We start from the raw sequence: 16,636 nt of genomic DNA, 5'->3' as shown, positions 1-16,636 counted from the left end.
AATTAACATAAAATAATAAACCAATAAACAAAATTATAAAAAGTGAGTGAGTGATTGAGTGAGTAAAATAATTAACAAACAAATAAATAAACAATATAATTAACAAAAAGGTAAACAAATAAACAATATGATTAACAAAAAATAAACAAATTAACAAACTTATAAACAAACTAATTAACAAACAAATAAATAAACAAACTTATAAACAAATAAGTAAAGAAACGTTTCAATAAACAAGTCAATAAACTTTAAAAAATAAACAAACAAGTCAACATACACAAAAATAAACAAATAAACAAAATAATATAAAATAACAAACAAATAAACAAACTTATAAACAAACAAATAAACAATATAATTAACAACAAACAAATTAACAACAAACTTATTAACAAACAAATAAACTTATAAACAAATAAACTTTTAAACAAACAAACCAATAAATTAACAAACTTATAAACAAATAAATAAACAATATGATTAACAAAAAATAAACAAATAAATAAACAAATTAACAAACTTATAAACAAACTAATTAGGCTAACAAACAAACCAATAAATATACAAATTTTAAACAAATAAATAAAGAAACGTTGAAACAAACAAGTCAACAAAGTTATAAAAAATAAACAAACAAGTAAACAAGAATCAAACAAATAAACAAACCAAATATAAACAAATAATTAAAATAATTAATAAGTAATAACAGACCATTAAACAATCAAATAAACAATTGCCCGTGCCATGTGGTAGTTCATGCACACTGTATGTACTGGTGTACGTGTATCTCGGTATTTTAATACTGCACAGAATACCTAGAACGCTTGTGTAAACGTCATTTAATTAATTATTCATAAGTCGCTCCGGCGGTTGGAAATCAGCGATTACCCCGGTGTTTTTGCAAGAACATAGATCTTGAGGATTTGATTTGAGTGACCGCTGCCAATATTTAAGAATCTACACGAGTTCTCCGTGCTTGGATACTTGGAATATACACGCAAAGAAGTGTCACTATGTCGCTAGTTTGCTGATTTGGAGCTGTCGTTTATGGTAAGTTTAATCATGTAATGCATGAATGTGCAGTGACAGTGTGCTATGGCATACGCATAGGGTATATTGCTGATCCATTAATTATCCTTTTCTGGTGCATTGTGGGATTGAAAAGGGGGCAAATCGATCGCTAATTTGCTCCCTTTTCTATCCCACAATGCACCAGAAAAGGATAATTAATGGATCAGCAATATACCCTATGTACGGATAACAGCATGACAGTAAGCTTACACACAACCAACAGACTGACCATCATGACCATGATGTATAAAATCATGAACGACCTACAAGTTAAGCTGAATTTATACTCGATCGCTTTTGCAGAAAAGCGATTTTCACGCATGCTCAATGACAATGTTTACTTACATTTCGGATGATTTCCAGAGCGTCAAGCCGATCAATCGATTCAAATCGCCGAGGCAAAAACGACGTCGCTTTTGCAAGTTGAAGAAATCTCAACTTCCTGGCAGCGATATCGCTTGACACGTGAATGCGTTAACCAATCATAAACAACCATCTGGATTAAGGCTGGCATTTTCGGTCGGGTAAACGGGTACCGCCCGAGATTACATTACCCGGGTAGGAAATACCCTCCCCGGGTAGGGTAGGACTACCAATTATCGGACAATGCCAGTTACCGGACGATTACGTGGTTTGGACCATGTGGAGTCGTTTCTTCAAGTCAACGTGAATTTATATCGCATCAAATGAAAGAACGGATACTTGCTGCATTTAAATGGCTGCCTTGCAGCTGGTTCCGTTTATTATTATTTCGCAAATACGAACATGAATGGGATGAGTACGCCTCTTTATTATTAAAAACATGTTACTTATGAGGTAGCGTAATTTGGCGTGAAAACTTTGTAATGGTCTTGAGCTTTTCATAATTTACTAAAACTGATATATTTTCATTATTGTGTTGGTAAAACAGTGTAGTTTCTGCAGCAACATCTGATACGACCGGTTGCTAACAACGCTGCCGGCTGAATGAAGTGTCCGATAATTGGCTTGTAAAATCTGTGCATGCCCAATTACCGGACGCCCTCTGGAGTTATGTGAGCAAAGGAATTCCTCGATCTGAGAGTTGCTTTGAGAGCACTCAAATCGATGAAATGTCCAGTTTGAGAGTCTCTCAAATCCAGGAAAACCCTCATTTGAGAGTACTCACAGATCGAAGAATTGTCCAATATGAGAGTCTCAAATCCATAAAATAGCTCGTTTGAGAGTACGGTACTCTCAAATCGAGGAATTCTGCCAAATGAGAGTGACTGTGTCCAAATATAACCCAAAGTCATTAATAATAATGTGAAGGAATAGACACAAACTTAATGCATTTGAGTTGAGTTGAAAAATAGATGTGTGCCATTATTTTTGCGGGTGTCCGGTAACTGGCTGCGTAGTGTCCGATAACTGGCATAGGCGTCCGATAACTGGCAAGATGCCTCAATGTGGTTTTCAATCCATATATCTATAATGGCTTGTCTCATCAATTCAAATTTTATGTTACATTTAGGGCTGTCTTTGGTCATTACGTGGATGGTCTATGGTTGGGAAAATATTCTTCATTTTTTTAAATATTGAGCAAATTGCGTGTCCGATAATTGGTAGTCCTACCCTACCCGAATTAAAAAAAAAAAAAAAAAATTTTTTTTTTTTTTTTTTTTAAGTTTTTATTTTTTCGGTTTTGTAGTGTCCCTGGACCTAGATACATTTTGAAATCATTAATAGACTATGACATGAATACAAATTATCAATTTTCATATAAAAAATAACAAAATATCTTGAAATTTTTTTTTTTTTTTTTTTTTTTTTTTTTTTAGGTCAACCATGAATGATCCTGGCATTTAGGTCTAGGTCCAGAGACACTACAAAACCGAAAAAATAAAAACTTAAAAAAAAAAAAAAAAAATTTTTTTTATTTTTTAAAATTTTTTTATTCTTTTTCCCTCCCGTAAAATTCCCCGTTTACCCGGGTACAAAATTACCCGAAAATGCCAGGCCTAATCTGGATCTATTATTTTGCTAATAAATTTACCTTTCTCGATTATTAATTTTTGGTGATGAATTAATAAGCCAAATCGCTATTGTAACTTCCGGTTTTTTTAGGACACGTCTTTGCCCTTTGACCTATCTGGAAAATTCAGAAAAATTCGGGTTTTGTGCGTACAAAATATAATTTAAAACGTGTTACTAGAATAAAAAAAAACTTAAAAAACATTATTATTAAATGAATTAATTATTTAAATATTTTTAATGATAACATTATGACAATAATAAATAAATTATTAATAATTACAGCAATTTTCCCGATAGGTCAAAGGACAAAGTGTCCTAAAACTGCAAAAACTGTCCCACAATGCATTGCAAACTTCCAATGCCGATTGGGCTTATTCAAAGGCAAGCAATAATTATTGACAGCAACTGATGTTTTAAAATGTATTTTGTAGCATTTAGAATATTTTAATTGTCGCCTGCAATCGCTATTGCCGTGATAAGTGTAAATGCAAAAGCGATTGAGCGATGCATCAAGAAAATTCAGCGATTGCAAATCGCTTTTCAAAAGGTCATGTTTTTTATACTGGGTACCAATTATGTGGCGTGTGCATTTTTCAAGCAAATCACATGCTTTTACAGGTTTGGTGCTATAACTCAATAAGTTTACATGAGAACCCTATAAAAGTATATATATTCTGAGAGCATATACTCAAGCGATTTCAAAATGATACAATGGGAGTCATTATACAGGGTGACTCATATAATATACAGGGTGTAACAAAAAAATTAGGACAAAAATATTAATTCAGTTATGGGGGTCACCCCTGAACATACATTGATAATGTAAAGTTTTGACACATGTTTAAACATCTAACTCAATTGCCCACCCAGTCATATGGAACTTTTATCGGTCAAGTACTTTGATTGCGTAGATACAGGGCGGTCAAAAATGTGTCGATAATTTACATGAAAAATCATGGTCAAATTAACAATTCTTTGATTTTGAATATTACTAAGTAAAGATTGGCAGAAAATCATTTGGATGAAGCTTTATGCATATATTCAGATTCACAGCAACCGTATACTTTTCATATTAAACAAGAAATCTCACTTACAGGGTGGCCCAAACAACATATGTTGTATTGTTACCGTATAGTTAGAATGCAGAATTTCAAACTTAAATTGTGTGAACCACCAAATTAAAAAAAAGTTGAAATGTGTAACACTAACAATGTTGTAAGTTGAACTACTAAGTTGGCTACTAAAGATAAAGTTTTATACCTAAAATAAACATATCATACATCATACATGTGTATTGTATACAGGGTGATCCATACAGTGTAATCTTGTACACTTCGGCTATGCACTTCAACACTAATAGTGTTTATAGTCCTGTAATGGTCTACCCATATAAAAGTTAAATTCAGTGCAGTACATGTACTATGACAAGAATTTTGCGAGCTTCTTGTCAAACCAAGAATAATACAGGGAGCACCATATACATGTAGGGTGTTCCAAATAACATTTTGTTCTGGTATTGTTACCAACCTTAAGTTTTTTTTTTTAATTTCTGTTGGTTTTTAATGCATAATGCTACATTGTAAGAAGGAATTAAGAGTTCTTATGGATCACTAGACATTGTACCTGTATTTTTGATTCACTAATCAAGCTAATTAGGTAATTTAAATGTTTTTATTCTTTTACCTCAGTGATACATTTACTTGTATATTTTTTTAAAATGTATTATTTATTACTTTTGCTAATTACGGTACACCATTTCATTTCCGTAGTATCTGTATGCTGCGGTGGTTTAATTAATTTATTTAATGATTCCATTAATTAATTTGATTTAATTATAAATACTTCCAAAATATTATTTACTCATTGAACAATGTTTTAGTGTGCCACTTTAGGCTAATCATACCAATATATACTGTTCATTGTAAAATCAAACATTCAAACATCATCCTGCTCGTCTCTCCTGCTCCGCCACATCCTGGTCCGCCACCCCTGCCTAATTCCACTTAACGAGCTTTACTAATGTCAAAGTGAATTGTTCTAGTTTTTTTCCTCTGATTCTTTTAGCCTGCTAAAAAAATTAAAAAATAAGACCAAAACCAGGTCTCTGTGATGTAGGACTATACTGTTTCATTGTAAAATCAAACATCAAAACATCATCCTGCTCGTCTCTCCTGCTCCGCCACCACCTGCTCCTCCACCACAACCACCCCTGCCTAATTCCACTTAACGAGCTTTACTAATTAGTCAAAGTGAATTGTTTTAGTTTTCTCTTCTGATTCTTTTAGCCTACTAAATTGCTTACAAAATAAGACCAAAACCAGGTCTCTGTGATGTATCACTAGAAAAATATCACCATCTGAAGTGAGAAATTTTGTCTCTCACAAAACCACCATATTTGGGGTCCCAACTTAAAAAACATGACCAAAAGCGTTTTATCGCAATCGCTCGGCGATCGAGTATAAATTCAGCTTTACAGTTTCTGCCAAAGAAGTAGGGCAGAGTAGGGGTCATGGTAGCCCGAAACATCATGGCCCTGCCCCTGTTCCTTCTAGGCCATGATTGAATGCCGTAAGTACGTAAAAACGGGGCACAGTGAACTCACGTCGCGGTGATGACGTCACTCTGACGGCATCTATTTATAGGAAGAATTAAAAACACGGCGACGTAACAGTCACAAGTCTGGTCTTTTACATCCTCAAATGTGCTCAAATTTACGAACATGCACCAAATATGTTTTGTTTAAGTCTCATCTTCACGTGAGGAATGGTAGGAAGTGGTATTTATGAGAAAAAGTGGTATTTTATATGTGGTCGCATGTCATGAACTGGTCATCTTTTGTGTAACATAATGTAAAATGAGAAAAAAATCACCAATTTTGATTCACTTTAAGTTAAACACAACTTTTAATGAAAACATTTTAGACCATTAAAAGTATATATTTCTGGAAAGCTTATATTACAAGGATGCCGAATCAACAAAGTATAACATCATAATACAGGGTGGGTAAGAAATATACAGGGTGAAACAACAACAAAATTAGCATCTTTCTTGTCATGATGAACCCCATATTTTTCTTTTCTGAAAGCTATGTAGCTCAAAATAAATATGGATTCAGAAAGACATTGCATGGGCCCTTCAAGCAAATTAGGAAGAAAGAGTTTGCTATCCCTTGCGTTAAACATACAGGGTGGTCAAAAATTTTAAAATAATTTTACAATTTTAATGACATTATCAATCAAAACTTTTTAACTCCATTTCTGGCACTAAAACTAATAGCATAATTGAATTCCTCATCAAATTTCCTTAAAAATATGTGTACTTTTGAATAAGCAGGGTGACTCTCTGGCAAGAGATAAGCCACTTGGAAATGTTGGAGCGTTACATGCATACTTTGTACAGTAACATATAGGGAAAACTCTCTTAATTAGCATTTAATTAGGCAATTTATTAGTTACATCTTTTGTTACATTTGATCTACTATGAGGTAGATCTACAATCCAGGATGATATATGTGCAATTTGTGGTCCATGCTACTTGTACTTTTTAAGATACAAAGGTTTAAAGTTGGCCATATTTTCACAATTTTGTGTACAATCCTATGGGGCTCTCCCCCCGGCTCTCCCTTGGATCCTCCATTGACACATCTTACATATTGAAGTATAAATCTCAAAGTATATGTCCAATTGACTTGGGGTTTTTGTATTTGACAAAGAACATAATTATCTACAAAATGACACCAAACTTTCTACAATAGGTATTATACTTTTGGAATAAACCAAACTTGAAGTGTGAAGAAAGCGTTTTCATGTTACGGATCCTCCATTTTTGGGTGACCTATTTGTGACATGCGACCATGTGTACCCTGGACCAGATATATGCTCAGGAGTCTCAAACCTTCGTACGGAGAAGGACAAAGGAAATCGTACTGACGGAGGAGTACCTCGGGCTAGTGTCATGGTTGTTTACATGATTTACATTTTCGGCGTGCACAGGCAGTGTACGCTGAAAATGCGTACGGTAATAACATGCAACTCACTGCAGTAAAATTAAGTATTTCTTGGCCACACTGGAACATGCGTGTTGCATCCGTGTAGCATACTAAGCGTGTACACAATGTAAGATGCATGTATGCTTTCTTCTGTACCGCGCTATGTTCGTCATTCGTGCGTGTTTATCGTGGAGCGCTAGTTAGCGTTTAGTGTTCCAGTTTACATACTGTACACTAAATATTTTATAACCTCACCTCCTGGAACGTTTTCACTAGTCCGACTAGCGTCTTCAGCAGGATATCCAGACAACCTGGGTTCTCCTTCCAGCATAATTTGTGCATTGCAAAAACTGCTACAAATGCACTATTTGTTTTGTATAGCAATCCTCAAATTGTGCATGCAATCAAATTACATATGTTTGTATTGAAAATAAAATTAATAATAATTCTCAATAAAAGTACCGGTACCCAAAATAATGTGTCTGTGTCTATGCTGTGTCCTTTATTTATCAATGATTTCAGTTAACAGTTTCGCCATTTTCTCATAAATTTCACATTGATTGCATAAATTGCCCATGGGCGGAAGATTTAATCTCCAAAAGTCCAAGAAAACACTGGCAATCGCGAAAACACAGCCAGCTCTCTTCCATGTTTACAACAAACTAATTTCCGATACCAATTAATCAATAGTTAGTAAAAAGTTTCTAACCAATGCAGTGATTGGATCATCTCTACCATCCACAACACGATAATCAGCCAATCATGTTCTGGCTTTTATACATGACAGCATTTATTCTTCGTTACGTCATCGGGGGAAATTTCTTCAGGGCGCACACCAAATGTCAACATTTATTTTTAATTGCAAAAATATTCCATGTAAAATCAAGATATAGATTTAAACTGTTAGGATTTTAAAAATAGATCCCTTATACTTATTAAGATTCCTTACATTTATTCCAAATCCTTCCAATTTTTTATGTCTATTCTGTGCCATGCATTGAAGATGTCACAATAGCGCTGCGCATTGGACTCCGGCCGGCAGCCTGGCCCTGTGCACTCATTCGCATCGTGCATAATATTTGAGGGGGTGTTGCGTTATGCGAACTGATGCCGTACAATAGTAGGTTGTGTGTCTTGAGCTCGTCACCAAAAAAAGGTGGCGATGTTACATTTTGCCAAAGTCGACTCAAAACAAATGATGATATCTCTGTCAAGCAAGAAGTTATTGTCATGCTTGTGGTCTCATTTTATTGCTAAATAAAATGCACTTTCAACCCTGTAAAAAGAAATACTTGAACTTTTTTAATACCGTACTGACACTGTGCTTCATAGAATTCAGAATGGGCAGGGTGGCGGTGGTGGGGGATGTGGTGGTGGGGGATGTGGTACACACAAACTCTATGGGATTGGTACTTTTAGTGCGTACATATGTAATCTGCTTCTGTAAAGGCTGTAAATTGGATTTGGTAAAAGTTACTGTAAAATTTTAATTACTTATCCTATCATAGTCAAAGTATAGATTTTCTGAAGGGAAATTTGATGAGGAATCTAAATATGGACATATTTTTTCTGTATGGGTTAGGGGGAAAATGTTTAGGTTCAAAATATGTTGAATTGTAAACAAATCTAACATACTTTGGGACACCCTATATTCCGAGATTACCAAACAGCTGTGTGATTTTGGTTTCTTCCAAAGTCAGTTGGCTCTCCATATCCTCTAACCAAATGAATGTTGTTTACTTCCAGTTTAGTACTGTAAGTTGGTAATAAGCAATGCATTGAGCGACCCATTTTTTATCAAAATCTGTTTTATTCCACCCTGTATAACTTGCAGGTCACTCTGTATAATGAGTTGAAATGTATATTTGAATTGCTTATGCCTTCAGCTTTCCAAAAATGTATACTTTTGCTAGTTTAGGGTTGATGATTGTCGAGATAATCTAATTAGAAACCGGTTGGTGTAAAAATTCATAATATTTGTCATGTAACGCTAAGGGTGGCGAGTTCAGGACACACGGCCAGTATGGTACTTAAAAGCCATTATGAGCGATTTCTATCAAATTTTACTTTTGTACCCGAAAAGTTGTTGAAATGTTAAAATAACAGAAAGTAAAAACTGTCAGGAAAGGCTTACTGTCCATTTTAAGCTGAAATAATAAGATAAAGTCAAAGTGAAAAAAAACACCATTTTGGCCATTGAACATGGCATTATATGAATGCCAGTATGTCAAAATTGCTTTGATGAGTACATGAACAGCAACGCAATGAATTCAAAATGGCTCATAAAAGATGTAATGTAAGTTAGGATAGGCCTATGTGTACCTACAAACATACGTGTACGCCAAAAATCATCAGGCTTGAAAACATATACTCTAAAATCAAGTTTAAACCCTTAAGCACCGCATCCCTTGTGTTTAGACCCCCCTGCATCCTGGGTCCACCCTTCCTCAATTCCATAGCATACTGTAACCCTTTGCTATGTCATTTCCCATGACATTGGGTTGCCATGGCGATGGTAAACACAGGCACACAAAAGTAAACAATTTATGTAACAAAGCGTGACTATCCATGTATTTAGACAAATTGCTGTAATTGAGCCCAATTTTTGCAGCAAATGGACTGTAGCATGTATGGATGGATAGTTAGGATCTTAAACATGACAAATCTACAGTCCTGACACAGTTCCTTAAGGGGGTACTACACCCCTGGCCAATTTTGTACCTATTTTTTGCATTTTTCTCAAAAATTATAGCACATTGATGACAAGTAAGATGCATATTTTAGGGGCAAGGACTACAACTAAATTTCAGCAACTCAAAGCAAGTACATGTAGTTATTGATTTATTGATCAAATATTGGTTTTCCCTCATTTATGACTGTAACTCCACAACTGTTGTCTGTGCTGAAATAAAATTTCCAGTGCAGTAGTTGTAGTCCTTGCCCCTATAATATACATATCTTACTTGTCCCAATGCGCTATAATTGTTGAGAAAATGCAAAAATAGGCACAAAATTGGGCAGGGTGTAGTATCTTAACCCCAATATACATGTATGTCTATGTATTGTCTATGCTCAAAGAATGACCCACACACACTAGTATCACAGACTGACTTGTGACCATTGTGATGAAGGCACTAAGGCAGATAAATTCCCTGGCCGAGGGTAGCGTGGCATAAAAAAAGCCAAAAAAAAACCAACCGATACAGTTTTAAAAATTTGTTGATCCCTGGGTGTTGATCATTTGTTTTGCTGTACGACAAAATTAATTGTTTGTACAGGAAATTGGTGATAAAAGCCTTTACATTTGGCCGTGCGTCGTGAACTGGTGTTCTCAATAGGGTGGTGTTGTTTCATATTTTAGTAAAAAAATGACTTATTTGTAATAAGCAAGCACCTTTAATCCTTACTAATGCCATCAAATTTGCATTCATTTTAAAGCCTATAGTGTACTCCTTAATTTGATACCAAACATAATATTCTGATGTTTTTAATTAAAAAGTTGTAAGTAATTAAGTAAACGAAGACGCAGGGTGGTGCAATTGGGATACGGAAATTTTGGGATACGGCACCATGTAAAGTCTATGGGAGAAATGAGCACTCTGCTCATCAAGGTTTTTCTATATTACAACAATGAATAAAGTCTTTAAATAAGATACTGCCTAAAGGCCTAGAATGTACTCTTTAATTTGGTACCAAATTTGATGTTCTGAGATTTAAAATAAATAAGATTTAATTAAGTAAACGAAGACGCCGGGTGGTGCAAAATTGGCAGGCCGCGACAAATTTTATTTTTTAGCTTACCCGATCGGGCAGGCAATAGTCAAAAATTGGTTGCCCGAAATTGCCCGAAAATTAACCATATTTCCGGCAACAATTGTCAGCAAAGTCACATCATGCAGTGCATGTAACTCGTAGTTGTAAGTACGTCGAATTCGGCAGTTTCATTCTTGCGAAAAGCCGATACTTTCTCAGTTAAGTTGATACATAAATGAGTATTCATGAAACCACTATAATAATAAACATTTCATATGCATTCAATACTGTTTGTTTGTTGTGGAAAAAATTTTATGTGAAACTTTGTCAGTAAAGTCACAGCGATTTACGTATTTTGCCAACCACTAACACGTCTCAATCTCGATGTACATGCAAATACATGGCCAGCTGATGTCATTGACGTCATAAAAACTCATTATATATGCACGAAACAGTTTCTATAATTGGCTAAACTATAGTTTACTACCACTACGTCACTAACGTCATTTCATTAGCATATGTCTGGTATGGATATGTAGCATCGGAAAAATTTGAGGGCCGTTTCAAGAAGTTTTCTACTTGGTTTTGACTGTTTTTTACTTCCGTGAACACGCTAGGTTTGACAGAAATACTCTGTTTTGCATCTTCAAGCTTTAATTGGTTTTAATTTAGTCTTGCCCGATCGGGCACAGCTCTTCAGAGTTTTAGTTGCCCGACAAAAAAATTGATTGCCCCGGGCTATCGGACAGGAGATTTGTCGCGGCCTGAAAATTGGGATACGGCACCATGTAAAGTCTATGGGAGAAACAAGCATTCATCAGTTCATCATGGTTTTCTACATTACAACAATGAATGAAGTCTGTAAATCTCTACTTTTATACTAAAGATCTATTTGTTTTGTAATTAATTAATTAATTTTAATTAATTGATTAATTTTAATTAATTGATTAATTTTAATTAATTAATTACAATTAATTAAATATAATTAATTAATTAATTAATTTTATATTAACACAGATATTGGGACACCGAAATCTGAAGAAAACCATTGCAGGGTTTTTTTTAACTGCCATAAATCAATTGTAATTGATTTTAACAGGCCTGTATTAAATAGCCATTAAATGAATTCATTTAATTAATTATTAATTAATTATCTTAAAATTAATTAATTTTAAATAATAAATAAATAAATAAATAAATTTTAAAAAAAAATGCATGCTACAGACCAAAATTTAATATTTGCTCAGCCTCATTCATAATATTGGAATTTTGAAATTGGACATTTAAAATAATATGCACACATTTATATTATAAATTATTATATTTTTTATAATTGCTCACTGCATGTGAGCTAATAAAGAGTGTCAAGAGTAATAAAAATTCAGGTGAATTTGGTAGGGCTTATATAATTAGTTGATGACGCAACCTCTCTGGATAAAAACAACAGAGCCCGAAACATGCAACCTCTCTAGATAGTATATATAAGCAACAGAGCCCGAAAGTATTGCTAGAAAGAATCTGAAGTGAGTTAAACTTGTGGTTAATACCCATGATACCTGTAGTTTTTACATGTTTGAAGTCAACACAAGAGATTAGTTCTTTTAATTTTTTTAAACTGAACAAAATTTACGTCTTTTATGTCGGCATGTTTTGGTGTACTGTGACATCACACCACAGAAAGTACCCTATTTAGGTGTAACCTTATCAAAGTAAACATTTTTAGGATGGTTGTTGCTTGCACTTTACAAATGTATTAATGTTTTTAAGAATACACTAAGATTTTAGTATAAAGAGGCTCTTTTAGCAATTCAAGTATTATTTTTGTATTTTCCTCAAATTTTGATGGAAGATTTTGTAGCGTGTCATTCCGTGTATCAAAAAAGTACATCAAGTAGGGGTAACCCTATCAAAGTATACATTTTTGGGTGGGCTATTGCCTCTACTTTGCACCAATAAGGTTGTTTTTTAGATAGGTGCTATGGTTTGGATGTTACATGTTTTTGAGGAGGTGCTACTTTTTGACAACTTTTTCATGCATATTTGGATTTTTACCTGATTTAGACTTACCCCTACTGAAAATAAGATGCCATTTTTGGAAAGATTGGACTTTTTCCATTCAGAAAATGTTTACTTTTGCTATGATAGGATGTATAATTTGGAAGTTATGAATGTTTCAATGGAAAATGATGCGCGATCCTAGAAATTTACTAACGAAACGCAAAGGAACACCACTTCAAGACACACGGCCATTTACATTCATTTTGAAAATGAATAAATAAGCTGTATAACATTGCAATCAAATATAAAAGATACAAGAGGGGTGTTTTGCTTGGTTCTGGTCTTAAAGGAAGTATTGGTCAATTCAAAGGAAACTCTTCCTTTCCTGATGACCACCATACCAAATGGAAGGTGTTTAGCATGTTTAGGGCCTATAGGTTACAAAATGGTACATGGTACTGTATGTATCCATCAATTGCCATCATTAGTTTAAAAAAATTTTGCAGTATAATTGAAGAGCTTAGTTTCAAAACCCCTAATATACTGTACATCCACTTGCCCAATTTTGAGAACACATCAAAAAAATCACTGATATATGGGGGTTTACAACAAAAGCAGTTTATGGCATGATGTTTGGGTAGGATGAGCATCCTGCCAAAAACTGCTTTTGTTGAAAACCCCCATATATCAGTGATTTTTTTGATGATTTTTTGATGTGTTCTCAAAAATAGGCAAGTGGATGTAAGGGGTTTTGAAACTAAGCTCTTCATATGTTACTGATAGGAAAACTCTACATTGTGATGATGAGTGGGCGTGACAATTCAATTAGTCTTGTGACTAAAAAATATATATTGCCATTGAAAAGTGTTGTTTGTGGTTAAATTTGGTCTTTCACAATCATTCTATTTTCTATGTACAGTGTACGTATGAGAACATTATAAAATTACAGTATTACTCATGGAGGTTGTTTTTCTCCTCTTTATTTTATTGCTATTATGATGCATAGAATGTAGTTAAAATTGCAATGTGTCTTCAACTTTTTTTTTTTTTTTGGGTGCATATTTTGAAAAAGTGGTCCTTTTTCCAGGAGGGGGGGAGGGGGCAATTTTGTGAAAAGTGGATCTTTCCCAAATTTTTGACCTTTTTTGACCAAAAAAGCCTAAAAAACCTGATTTTGGTGACTGCTTTATACTTTTGCAAATTTGAGGGAGGGTGTGAGTGCGACTGCTTCCAAAGACACTTGTACTGCAATTAAAAAACAAATCCTACTTATTCATTCATATGATATTCCATTGGTGTGGGTGAGATACTGAGTGCTGTCTGGCAGATGCTCTGTGGACACACCAAGATATATCTTGTTTCGTAACGCTTTTAATTTTAAAAAGTCTCCTTCAGACATGTTCCATTTTTAATTTCTCATACATTTATGAATGCATTGAAATAGCAACCAGCAAAAACATAGCGCTGTCATCAATGCCATTTACTCGGTAGGAAGTTGGGCTGTTCCAGTTAAGATCCATCACCCCTATGGAAGACATGTCCTTTATCTTTCACATAGGGAATGTGAATTTCAAATGGGGTTATCTGAATGGGTGATTCAATTTGAAATCTACAACCCTGTGTGGGAGATAAAGGTCATGTCTTCCACAGGGGGCGTGTGGATTTCATTTGGAATAGCCCATTACATGCATCATTTGCTAGCAGTAAGCATACTAAAATATTTATGTATGGGATGCATTTAGTATAGAAAATGCATTTAACACTGTATAGTATATCCACATACATATTTTGCACAGACATTTTCAAGTAATACTTTGCCCCATGAATACTACCTGCTGATTGGCTACAATTTGATATATTGAGCCAATCAGAAACCTAGCTGGTACAGTGTATTACTATTAGTTACAGCTGAAGACCTTGAATATTTAGGGGCTGTGTAATATTGTGTAATAAACCAAGTGGTATATCACCCGCATAGAAAAAAAAAACAAGTTAAAAGGGTCTTTTTTACGTCCGGGGCACGATGCGCAAGTATCTCCTAAGTTAGGGTATCAATAATCACACAAATGTTACTCCAAAAGCGTAGCCAAACTCGTCACCAAGAAAGATGCCATAAAAATCATTAGAAATGAAGGTTTAATTATCAGTGAAATTGTACTCAAAACTTAGGAAAAGGGTAGGAAAACAATGGCATAGAAGTAGGCCTACATGTAGTACTTGCTTTGCCAAAAGTATCAGAACCAAGAAAAACAAAATTGAGTAATGCTCCAATTCACCTTGACAAATTGTTACAGTGCCCTATACCATGTATACAGGAGACAATTTGTCAGCATGCTTGTCATTGTTTTCATTGCTGTGCCCTGGACTATTGAAGCTGAAGTGACTGTGTAGGGCATAAGTAAACAACAGGTCATATGTTTCCTTTGGAAAGTGTGAGGTGAAAAAGTTTGAAATAAAGTTTGTTTCAGAAAGTTGTCACATTCATTATTTCAAAGTGAAAGAGTTGTGAAAAAAGTGTGTTTTATAAAGTTGCCATATAAAGAAGAAAAAGTTGTGAAAAAAAGTGTTTCAGAAAGTTGCCACTTTCATTTATTACCTGCCTGTACTACACAAAAGTACCAATTGCCAAAAACTGTGATACAGGCTGATTTGATTTCCCTCGAACAGACTTTTATTGCGGTAAAAAATAAATTCAAAATCACTCACAGACAAACAAAATTGAGAAGCGAGTCATTTGTCGCTAATATGGATGTTGCCAACAATTACTTATACATGTAGTATTCAACTTTCTTTGTAAATTTCATTGTTCTGAGCAATCAGTCTTTTACACTGGGAAGATTCTAGCTTGTTCCTAGTTGTTTCTGGTTATTTTAACCCTAAACCTAAACCCTGGCCCTAATAACCCTAAATCATGGCAAGGCATTAGCCAGAGGGGTGTCTTTAGGGTGTCCAAAATGGTCAAAAATACCTTATTCTACAAAATCAGGGTGTCCACTTCCTATTCACTCCATTATAAAAATCGGAATTTTAGGGTGTCCAAATTGAAAACAGGGATCCTGGCCTAATTTAACCCTAACCCTAAATTCCTATTTAAAAGTGTGTAAGAAATGAGCTGCTGTTCTTCCCTGCAATTTGACAACCAAATATACCTGGTCATTGCTCCCGGTCATTGCTGTGCCCTGATCTATTAAAGTTGATGTGTGTCGTTCTGATATTAGAGCAAGTCATATGTCATCAGCCTACTACTACGCTAATTGTGAAGTCATTTTTTGTAATTTTGAGAACAAAGTACAAAATATGGTTCAAACATGCATTTAAACATATTTATGAACCAATATTTGCACAAGAACAAATGATAATGATACAAATGAAAGGGAAAAATCCGAAATAATTAGGGTGATTTTTACATAACTGATGCATGCTTGAACCACATTTTGTACTTTAAAATAAAAATTACAAAAAAAATGACTTGGGAAAATTAGCGTAGTAGGCTGACAAGTGACAATATGTTTCCTTTTCAAAGTTGACACATTTATCAGAGTTCTTGCTTTTCATTTTTGTCATTGCTATTCCCTGGACTTTTGAAGCTGATTGAAACCGATGTGTGTCAGAATGAACTTGGATAAACAGCGGGTCATATGTTTCCTTTTAAAAGTTGACATAGTCATTCAAGGTGAAAAAGTTGTGAAAAAAAGTTTGTTTCGGTTAGAATCATAGGTCTTGCACGCAGTGTACCCTGGAGACTCTGTTACGCACCACATCAAATTTGGTCCTATAGTGCGGCGCCATCGGTGCCCCGATAGGCTCTTTCTATCGTCCCTAAACATTTTC

At 34.5% G+C, this 16,636-nt stretch overlaps 1 protein-coding gene across 1 annotated transcript in view; it reads left to right on the top strand.

Annotated features, from left to right (window-relative positions):
- Positions 1 to 895: 895 nt before the first annotated feature.
- Positions 896 to 16,636, top strand: part of LOC140140274 (afadin- and alpha-actinin-binding protein A-like) — a 68,416-nt gene continuing 52,675 nt past the window's right edge. Inside the window, 1 exon segment of the mRNA XM_072162065.1 lies at positions 896 to 1,050. The gene's annotated coding sequence lies outside the window, so the exon portion shown is untranslated.

The sequence above is a fragment of the Amphiura filiformis genome, chromosome 2 (genome assembly GCF_039555335.1).
Source record: "Amphiura filiformis chromosome 2, Afil_fr2py, whole genome shotgun sequence".
NCBI lineage: Eukaryota > Metazoa > Echinodermata > Ophiuroidea > Amphilepidida > Amphiuridae > Amphiura > Amphiura filiformis.
The sequence above is the reverse complement of the archived record's forward strand: the minus strand, read 5'-3'. Positions and strand labels throughout refer to the sequence as shown.